Source organism: Petromyzon marinus, chromosome 49 (genome assembly GCF_048934315.1).
Source record: "Petromyzon marinus isolate PM22_M1 ecotype Great Lakes invasive population chromosome 49, UKy_Petmar_22M1.pri1.0, whole genome shotgun sequence".
NCBI classification, from domain to species: domain Eukaryota; kingdom Metazoa; phylum Chordata; class Hyperoartia; order Petromyzontiformes; family Petromyzontidae; genus Petromyzon; species Petromyzon marinus.
The window spans coordinates 10,376,921-10,387,240 of NC_133715.1; the positions used below are offsets into that span (position 1 = coordinate 10,376,921).

The window sequence follows — 10,320 nt, forward strand, 5'->3', positions numbered from 1 at the left end:
GGGGCCCTTGAGAGCCCCTCTGGAGGGTTATTTTGGTCTACTCTTCCACGGTGGACAGATGCCTTCGATGATCGGGACGTACCCACACTTCACCCCACCGCGTGCAATCTGCCGAGCGACTAACTGCGGTGTACCCATTTCGCCTGCTGGCTGGACAGGAGCGTGGTGGTTGAGGGGGTTTAAGACACTCGCCACCATTGTTTAAACTGCTGCCCTGCCAGGATCTCTGCTAACCATTACACCGTGGCAGGAGCCACAGATTCAAGAATGTCACTGAATGTCTTCAGTCATTGGAGAAAGACACACAGCAGTCAGACGTTAAGAAATTTGTACAATTACATTTTGGCGATGAAGCTTCTGCATGGGTGAGGCATTTTGAATGCCTGGAGAAAACCCTCAAAACTGAAAGAGATGATACACGCAAGGACCTGCACAGATCAGTTCGTAAGTCCACTTGCTGTACCACCACCTCATGGAAACATTGTGGCTCAGGTTTGGGAGTTACGAGGCAGCTATGTGAACCGCCAACCCTTGCGGCGTGCACGTTTAAGCGTGGCAAATAGAGTTGAGAGGAGGATGTCGGTCAGGAACTCCACATTCCTGTGACAGCTTTTCCGTGAGGCGTCCCACAGAGCGTTCCGGCCTCATTAGGCAATGCTCATTTGACTGAGCCCCCGGATAACCGATGATCGGCTGGGAATTTACCTTGGCCGGGATTTAATCTTGTGACTGTGATTAGAGGCCCCGTTCACCAGAATGTATCGATAAACTCGATGTGTAAAGTAATAATAATTTACGACAAAAATAACCAACAGCCAGTGGTCAGTCCACCGCTGGATGAAGTCATCCCTCGAGTGATGTTGCCGACGGCTGGATGCGCGTTTGCGTTGGTGGCAGAGTGCTGATAAGTGCCGAGACGATTGTAGACCATGCTTGACGTTGGGCAAGGCGAGTTAGTAAAGTTGGAGAGAGGAGGGTGGGGGAGGGGGAAACCCAGCGAGTTCAGATATTGTTCTGCACTCACACGGCGTGAGGTAGGCCTCCATCCAGCAGTGGATCGACAGAGGGTTGCACAATAATCTTGGTAGTGCGCGTGTCGTTTGTATTATCCCCCGAACCTCCGATTGGCTACGTACGGTGCGAGAGAAGTTCAACATACATACGTGTGTCATTGTCGAATGGTATGCGGTCTATTCAGTCATTATATAGAGTTAAACGGAAAGGAAAGCACTATCAAAAAATATTTATTTCAGATAATGGCATATGCATTGAAAATTAAGAAATGATGTATGACAACAAGAATTTGAATGGCGGTGTTATCCATGCAGGTCTCTGTACTTCTGTATGATATAAGTGGTGATGAGTGACATGAATTACGGCTAGCAGCAGTTGAGAGAGAGTTCACAATAACAATTATTAGAAAGGCAGGGTTAGATTTCTTGGACAATGACAAAAACAAGAGACGGAATGTTATATTTTGACGGGGAAAATTCTAGGGACAAAAAGCGGGGAAGGACAGAAAATTAAGTGGATAAGCAATGTGAACGCATGGAGGCTGCTGGGAGTATGTGATGCAAGGTTATTGAGTCATATCATGGACAGAGAGAACTGGAATGCCACGTTTGGTCAACGGCGTTGTCACGTTTGTCTGCACATTAAAATCGATTAAAACAATTTAACACATTTTGGATTTGAGGCAAACGGCAACAAAATGTGTTGAAACTAAAAAAAAAAATTTAAGTCGAAAATATTAATGAATATATACTTATTCCTGAAGATAAAGGCGCAGCCCTGCAACGTCTTGCTCACTCCACTGCTGAAGCAAGTGCCTGCCACTAGAGGGAGTTGGAGAGAACCCCTCCAGAGGAGACCTTCCACTCTGGCCAGAGATTGTGGAAAGATTTGGAGTACCCACACTTGACCCCACCACACGCGACCTGGCGAGCGACTCACTGCTGGCACCCATCTGCTGCAGACTGTTTGGTGGACAGAGGCAGTGAGTGGTGGTGTGGCGGAGGGGAAATTAAGAAACTTTCACAGTTGGTTAAACTTCCGTGTCCCGGAGATTGAATGGAACCGGTGATCTCTGGATTGCAGGTGCGGTGTTGAGCTGTCATTTGTGGGCAGGTTGCTTCTGAAAGAGGAGCTCATAGCTCAGTGGACTTGACCGGTCAAATTAATTTGTGATTTCCTTTCCTTTCCTTTGCACTCCGATCGAGTTTTTGTATTGTTTTGTTGTAACGCTGTGAACCACCCCTACTGGACATCTGTGAAATAGAGCTTTGTTGCTCATCGGATTCAAACAGTCTAAATAAAAAAAAATATTCTGAGTGTGCCAACCGGTGCACCACTGTGGCAGCAGCTTATTAACTTTTATTTATTTAAAAATTCCTGCAAATTCGACTCGGCTAAAAAAAAACCACTTATATTTCCTGGCATTTTGACTAATTGTACATTTTATATATAAATCGGACATTTCGGCTGAAAATACTACAACCGCAAACTGTCCGCAGATGCTAGCTGGCATGAGCGGCAGGTATCGGATGTCCCACTTGTGCCTCGCTCGCAAGTTGCGTTATTCCCCCATCACCAAGACCCCCCCCCCACTCCCCTGTGTCCCCCCCACTCCCCTGTGCCCCCCCCCACTCCCCTGCCCCCCACCCCCACTGCACTCGGTGGTGGTTATTCATCACCGATGGGCAATCGAGAATAGTTCACAGCGCGACGAGCCGCTTTCGAGCTCGAGTGTTGGCCGATGCTTAAATCCAACTGCGGGCTGTGAGCCGCAGGTGTGCATTCCACATTACCACGGCCGGGGCGAGGCTCCCATGCGGGACAACCAATATTTCCGTCGACTTCCCACGTAGCAATGCGAATTATATGGTTTTTTTTGTAATAATATCAACCCCAGGGTGATGACGGGCTGCGTCGCGTATTTTTTTTGTATTTTTGACAGTCGCGCGCTCACTCCTTCCGTAAATCCGTCCGGCCCGACAGGCAGCCAGAGAAGACGACGAGGGATGGGTGAATAATCGTCTCTTGAATCCGCAGAATGCGTCGGGTTTCCCAGCCAGCGTGGGCGGTCAGCATGAGTGGCGGACACCTCGGACTGCGCCGGCTCTCTCAAGGGCCGCTCCGCCGGTCGCCGTCGAGCGCTGCAAAGCCAAGCAAGAAGCAACAACGAGAGACGGGAAACAAAACCCACCGGCCCGAGACGCAGATCGCGACGACCGTGTGACGCTGCACTCGAGCGCAAACAGATTCGGTCGCAGGAAACTCTTTAAAGCGGCGCCGTCTGATTGATCTTTTTTTTTTATCCTTCGTCGAATCGTTTTTCCTTCTTTCTGCTTTGCAAAGGCAAAAGTAAAAGGGGGCTTTTGTTTTTATTTGTTTTTCTTTTTACATTCTTCGGCGAGGAGGCTTTTGCGTTTATTGACGGCTTCGTCAATCGTCCGGCTGTGCGCGACGTCTCAAGGCGCTGAAAGCTGCCCTGGGAGGACGCCGGCGGCGGTGCCAACCGCGGCACCTGCAGCGCAGCGCGAGACGCGTGGAGAGAGACGCGTGGAGAGAGACGCGCGGAGAGAGAGACGCAAAGAGAGAGACGCGCTGAGAGAGAGACGCGCTGAGAGAGAGACGCACAGAGAGAGACGCACAGAGAGAGACACGCGGAGAGAGAGACGTACAGAGAGAGACACGTGGAGAGAGAGACGCGTGGAGAGAGAGACGCGCGGAGAGAGACACGCGGAGAGAGAGATGCGTGGAGAGAGAGCCGTACAGAGAGAGACGCGTGGAGAGAGAGAGATGTACAGAGAGAGACTCGTGGAGAGAGAGACGCGCGGAGAGAGACGCGTGGAGAGAGAGACGCGTGGAGAGAGAGACGCGTGGAGAGAGACGTACAGAGAGAGACGCGGAGAGAGAGACGCGCGGAGAGAGACGCATGGATCTCGCTCGGGCGCCGTTTGATGTGGCGGCGTCTACAGTGGCGGCGCACGGCCCCACCCCGCAGAGAGTCACCATCACACGCCGGTGACTCACGTAACGCACTTCCGACAAACCCCCACACCCCTCCCACCTTCTACTGCAAGGCCTTCATTCATTCAGAAACGTCAAAGTGATTTATTTGCTTAAATGGAGCCTTAAGGCATTGGTGCTCACCTCCCGTTCACAGCCGCGAGCCGGTGGTGGAAATTCAACATTCTTCTCCTTACGAAAAGTGGTACATATTTTATCGACCCCCCAGAAGGATGATGGGCCGAGTCAACCGCCCTCCCGCTAAACCAGGATTTGAACTTGCGACGTTTCATTGGCGAGCCACTCGACCTAGCGCTGAACAACCAGGCCCAGTCGTTCCTTCGCTCGCTTCATCCGATGAAAATAAATGTTATCGCTTGATACTGCATTGGCAGTGATGCAACACACACACACAAACTCAACATGCTCACGAACATGGCGCGTTTAAGGAAGCTGTTGAGGAAAGAATTGGGCAATAGAAACGACGGGACTATGAAGTGTTAAAAATAATGGGTTGCTCAGGGATGACGTGACGACTTGATGGATGTAGCGAGGCGGAGAGCGGAAGAAGGCGCGTGCGTGCTGACAGCTGTGCACAGAAAGCCTCGGAGGTGTCCCGCCGTCAGTGGCTCAACTTCATCCGGTGCCGTCCAGAAAGATCCTCCCACACCCGGCACACCACGTCGAGTACACCTCTCACTCTGGCCGTGGAAAACTCGTCAGGCGCCTCCTCCAGTCTCAGTAGCCGACCACCTGGACAAAAATATTCAGTGGGAGATTAAGGCCTTGCCTACTGCCTGCCCACGCCTTCTCCTCCTCGGGAAAAAATCTCACGCAGAAGGGCAAGAGGAAGACAAAGGTGGACGTGTAGGGGGGGGGGGGCAGCTGAGATAGAGGAATGCACCCAGCTCAGCGTGGGGATTGTCCTGAGAGCTGGTGAACAAAAACACAGATCCCCAGTAATGCCTTAGCAGACTGTCAGAGCAAGCGCTGTTGGCGAGGAGCGCCGATGAAGGCCGCCTGCATCTCCCCAGTGGCAATGTTTACAAACCGCACAAAATACTTATTTGAGGCTGAGCCGAGCTAAGGGAGGCCCAGGACGGGTTCAAATCATCGTCACCGGTGAACAGAGAGAAAGTGATGACGCGCGTTGGCAGTCGACCCCCCGAACCCAGAGCGGACGCATGGGTGGACTCAGCAGCCCATGGGGTAAGGGGTACCACCCCCATACGCAATCGTGGCTCAAAAACCGCAACGTGGCAGTACAGCAAGGGGGTTGCTGAATCCTGTGTGTATGTGTGCGTATGTGTATGTGTGTATATGTGTGTATGTATATGTGTGTGTGCATGTATGTATATGTGTGTGTGTAGGTTGGCACAGTAGGGGGCACAGGTGGTGCATCAGCCAGTCATCTCAGTCAAACCGTGGCACCTGGGTCTGCCCCGTGACCTCCTGCCAGCGGGCGTTCGACACTCCACGTGGCCTCAAGGTGCACATGTCCTGGCACAAGCGTCGTGGTGACGTCACCGCCACTTAGTGGCAAATGGCGGTTGTTGTTGTGTGTGTGTATATGTGTGTGTGTATATGTGTGTGTTTATATTTTAACTGGTATCCCCCCCCCCCCAAGGTACGTGGCTTCCCTCCGGGTCCTCCACTTCTTGTCAGCGAGTGACTAACACTCATTGAAGTGACTGCTCAAACAACGTTCCAATGCAATACATCTCCTGCTGTGACTCAGGAGGATTTACCCCCAGTTAGCACAGAGATTCTGTCATCACGTGTCGTTCGGCATGACGTCTTACGTTTCGCTCCCCGTGCTTCTTCGGGAACTGAATGTGCACCACGGGAGACAAACGAAGGAGCACGTGGAGCGAAACGTCGGACACCGTGCCGAACAACAACAAGACATGGTAACGACCCGACAATACCATCAGAGAGCCGTACGGCACAACTGCGAAGACATGCGCGGAGCTATGATTTAACATTAAGTTGACTTAACCACAATAAAAAGTTGGTAACTTAAGCAGACTGAAGTCCCCACAATTTGAAGGAAAAAAAAACATCCGAGCCCTTTCCACTCTTGCCGATGAAAATGGGGAGAGAGTGATTGGAAAACCGCGCATGCACGCACCGCCAGTGAATGGCCATCCTTGCACCGCAGTCGCACTCTGCAGCCACTGGGTGGTCAGGCATGGTGGACGGATGAAGAGGCTTGACCTCTGGAGGGCTGTCAATACAGAAACCCAACTTCCGCACGCGGCCATACGGGTGCGAAAGACGTTCAACATACGTACCGACGTTGCAGAGGAGCTCCCAGGTGGAGGCCCTTAGGCCAACAGTGACGCTAAGCAGCAACAGCAGTGCTGCGCCTCTGCCTAGACTCTTACGCGAGGAGGAGGAGAATACCATGCATTGGCTGCGGTGGTAGTTTTCTTTTAATTTCACATTTTTTCTGACTTTTAGTTTTTCCGTCCCTCCAGGGAATGGGACGAGGATTTGTTTCCACTGCATCTCAATGAAGCCAAGTATGCTAATTACAGCCGCCCATCGTATTCCAATTAAGTAATTATGAAAGCTGCACTTTTTTTTGGTACTTTTGCGATGTCGGTGTTTGTACAAATGGGAGCTTTGCTGCAGCATTTTAAAGGTATTTATGTTTTTTATCGCAACGTGCAAGAACTGGCCACCGCACCGGGAACCGGTGACCCCTTTACACCGGCGGTAATGACAGGGGGGGGGGGGGGGGGAATGTTAACACTGCGATCGCAACTTGTATTCGCTTGCACGTAACCGCCGAGCATTTTATAATGGCCAGTTGTTTGACTAATCCTTCCGACCCCACGCTCTGCTTGGTCTCATTCGCGCCGTGCATCCTGCAAACCAGAGGGTCACCGGGTTTCGGTTTCATCTCCCGGTGCAGGAGTCGAAACGATGGGCGACGGCTTCTGGAATCCCCCCACCCCATCCCAGTTACCACACTACGACCACCGGCCTCTGTCCACCCAGCAGTGTCGTCGGGCTTCACCGCAGGTAATCGGTGGGTAGATCGTGCGTGGTGGGGTGAAGTGCGGGTACAACCACCTCCTTCCCAGAGGTCCGATCCGCGTTGAGGAGTAGGCCGAACACCGTGTGGAGGAGATCTCTGAAGCCCCCTCTAGTTGGGGTCCTTCTGCGAGCAGTGACGTGAGCAAGACGTTTCAGGGCTGCACCTTTACATTTTTTTTTGTTGCCTTTAATCGTCGGCACCGTCATCAGCCATGATCTACCCACTGCTGGATGAAGGCCTCCCCAAGCCGCAGGCATCACTCGTGGGCCTCGCGATGGACATAATGCACCCAGCACGTGCACACGAGCCGATCACATCGCACCGTCTCCGCGGTGGACGCCCTCTGACCACTGGTTCAGGACTGGCATCGCTTGAACACAAACACGCTTTGGCTTCTCGCCAAGCTAAGACGAGGGCTTGTTGTTGCGCTCTTTACGGCAGGGTCCTACCAAGGTTTTGCAGTCGTGGAGGAGGGGGGGGGGGTGGTGATCGCTGATGCTGCTGCTGTGTATAATCCCAATTGAGTAATTCGCAGAGTCATTTTTCAAATTATGGTAAGTTGGACCCTGACGCTAGCACACAACGAATTGCATCACCTGACCGTTAACGTCCATGGCACGTGTTTGTTTGGTGAATCCACCCACAGTTATAACCTGGACGGCTGCTGAATTCGAACCGCGAACTCCTGCAACAAGCGGCGTACGAACTCCCGCGAGGACAATGTCACTGCCTATGCCATAAGCCAACAAAGGCAAAGATCCCCAGTATGGCCTTTAACAGACGTTTGGGGCAAGTGTTCTTCACGAGTAGCACCTATAAAGGCTGGCACAGCACACGAAGGGGTGGGTGGCCAGCACCACGCCGCCTGCCACCGTTGTCTCCCCAGTGCTGATATTTAACACACTGCACTGGGTGCTCATTCAAGGCTGAGTTTTCCCTTGGCGATGCCCAGTACCGATTTTGATATTCGTCACTGACGGCCATCAGCACGAATCGAACTCGGTTCGCCAGGTTCTTAGCGTAGTGCGCTAACTACCACGTGACCGCTGTCTAACACCTGGTTAATCTGAACGAGGTATCGATGTCGTCTGTCCATTCCATCAGCTCATTAAGCGATACCTGTCCACCCAGCAGTGTTAGAAACTCTCCAGCAGCAGTGTGCGAACGTGGTCATCCAGAACAGACAACGTATAACGACGCACTGCCCCAATCCACAACTACGATGGAGACATCACGGCGGTGACGATACACTCCGCTGCTGCTGCTGCTGCTCCTGACGCTGTGGTTATCTGGCTTGACCACCTGAATGTGAAATTGTAGTTGTTGCTCCGCGTCTACATCAGCAGCAGCCTTACGAAGAAGAAGAAGATGAAGCAAAAATGGAAACGAGCAAATTTCCAACACGATTCTCTGTCGTGAGCCAGCGTTGCTGCTTCGCTCGCTCTCAATCCGTTGTCGTCTCGGCGCTGCACCGCTGCACCGCTGCACCGCTGCACCGCTGCACCGCTGCACCGCTGCACCGCTGCACCGCTGCACCGCTGCACCGCTGCACCGCTGCGTCTGACCACGTGGTTCTCTGTCTGCACACTCCCCTCCTGCCGCTGGCGTCCCACGTGTGTGCGTCGCATCGCCAAGTTGCGGGATGATCCTGCCCGGCTTGTTTTATATTTGCAGACTGTGTATGTATGTATGTACATGTTGAACTTCTTTCGCACCGTACGTAGCCAGCCGTGATAATCGGAGGTGGTGGGGGGTGGGGGGACAAACTAAACAGAAAAAGCAAGTCAAATATTTGTTTTCAATCTAGTTTTGAAAGTTCATAGCTCCAGTGGCTTCTGAATATCGGAAAGAAGAGCGTTCCAGACGGCCTTTGATGAAGGTGCTTAACATACTATATAAAAGTCGGTATAAACAATTACATTTTTTAGATAGCAGGGGCGTGCAAATGACGAGGAGCGGGTGACCATGATCGAGGATGCTGCGTCGGGGTTAGGGGGGTGGGGGGAGCGAAGAGAATGGGCAGTGGAGAAGAGGTTTGAAAGTGATCGGAAGGAAGGGGACTTGTTCACGTAATTTTCTTAAGATCGTCATATTCTGAGTCTCTTTGATACTTTTCTCAATGCATCTCGGACACTGAACGAGTTCATCACGAACTGACGTTCTGGGCAATGGCCCTCTTGAAGCGTAGGGAGAGATACGGCAGGACACGATTGTGATCCGATATTTTGCAGGAATTCAGCTGAAGGATGAGAAATTTTCCAAGCAGCAAACGATAATGTGGTGTCCAAGTCCACCTTGTACCGTGCATCTCTCTCCCCTTTCTCCCTTCTCGGAGCAAGAATGGCAGCTGCCCAAAAAGTCAGCTTATTATAGGGTTGGGTTTTTTTCCAGTTCTAAGGCAGTGCTTATGGTGAAGGATGTAAAGTATTTTCATCCTGTGTTTGTACACCACTGCCAACAAAGTACATTTACGTTGTGTCTGATCCCATTGTAAAGGGGGCCATACCACAACCTGGATGCAACATCCACTGGACCTGGATTCTTGGGCTGTAACTCGGCGCTTGTAAAGTGCCTCTACTGGAGTACAATATATATTTGTTTTTACGCTTTGCACCCAAGATTGAAAGCGTTTATTCGTTAACTCCGTCCGTCCGTCCGTATCAAGAGGGCACGACAACTCTCGTGAAAGCGGTCCCACAAACCAACCTGGAGCGTCAAGTTACTCTTTGGACTGAATCCCATTCAACACCTCTGCCTGCTTGATGGAAACGTGTTGCCCAAAACGCAGAGACAAATATTCAAAGCCAGCAGGACATTCCCAACGCATCTTTCATGCCGCTGCTTATTACAAACTTCCAAAGACAAAAGCGCATTTCTGGCGAGATTTTCCTCAGAAAGTGGAGCTCATTTAACCGACCCCAGAGAAGATGATGCCCTTCTCGACCGGGAATTTAACTCGCGGCCACCCAAGTGCGACTCAAACCTCTCCGCTGATGCCTCCACCCGGGCAGACTTGACACGCCTCACCTGATCCCTCCAGTCTCAAAGATTCTCATTCTAAAAGACGAATGGAACGCCGCGGCAGGCGAGCGCGCTGCCCAGCACATCGGTCAGAAATCGCCGCAGCATCACAGAATCTGGGCGCGGGGAAGCAAGGGCCCCCCACTCGCTGCCGCACGATTTCAATCCCGGCAGTCCACGCAAGACATTTGAGATACTTTTCATTTCCACCCCCCACCCGTCGCCCCCTCCCCCCCTCACAC

General features: G+C 52.0%; 1 long non-coding RNA gene across 6 annotated transcripts in view; it reads left to right on the forward strand.

The window, feature by feature from the left end:
- The window catches only part of LOC116952998 (uncharacterized), a 93,760-nt gene that overhangs the window by 55,255 nt on the left and 28,185 nt on the right, over positions 1-10,320 (forward strand). For 5 of the 6 annotated variants that reach the window (XR_012947150.1, XR_012947151.1, XR_012947153.1 and 2 more), the window contains 2 exons: positions 5,382-5,500; positions 6,932-7,041. This is a non-coding gene — a long non-coding RNA (uncharacterized LOC116952998). Of the gene's footprint in view, positions 1-5,381; positions 5,501-6,931; positions 7,042-7,703; positions 10,308-10,320 lie in introns of those variants that run through there. The other variant, XR_012947152.1, reaches the window with a different exon arrangement.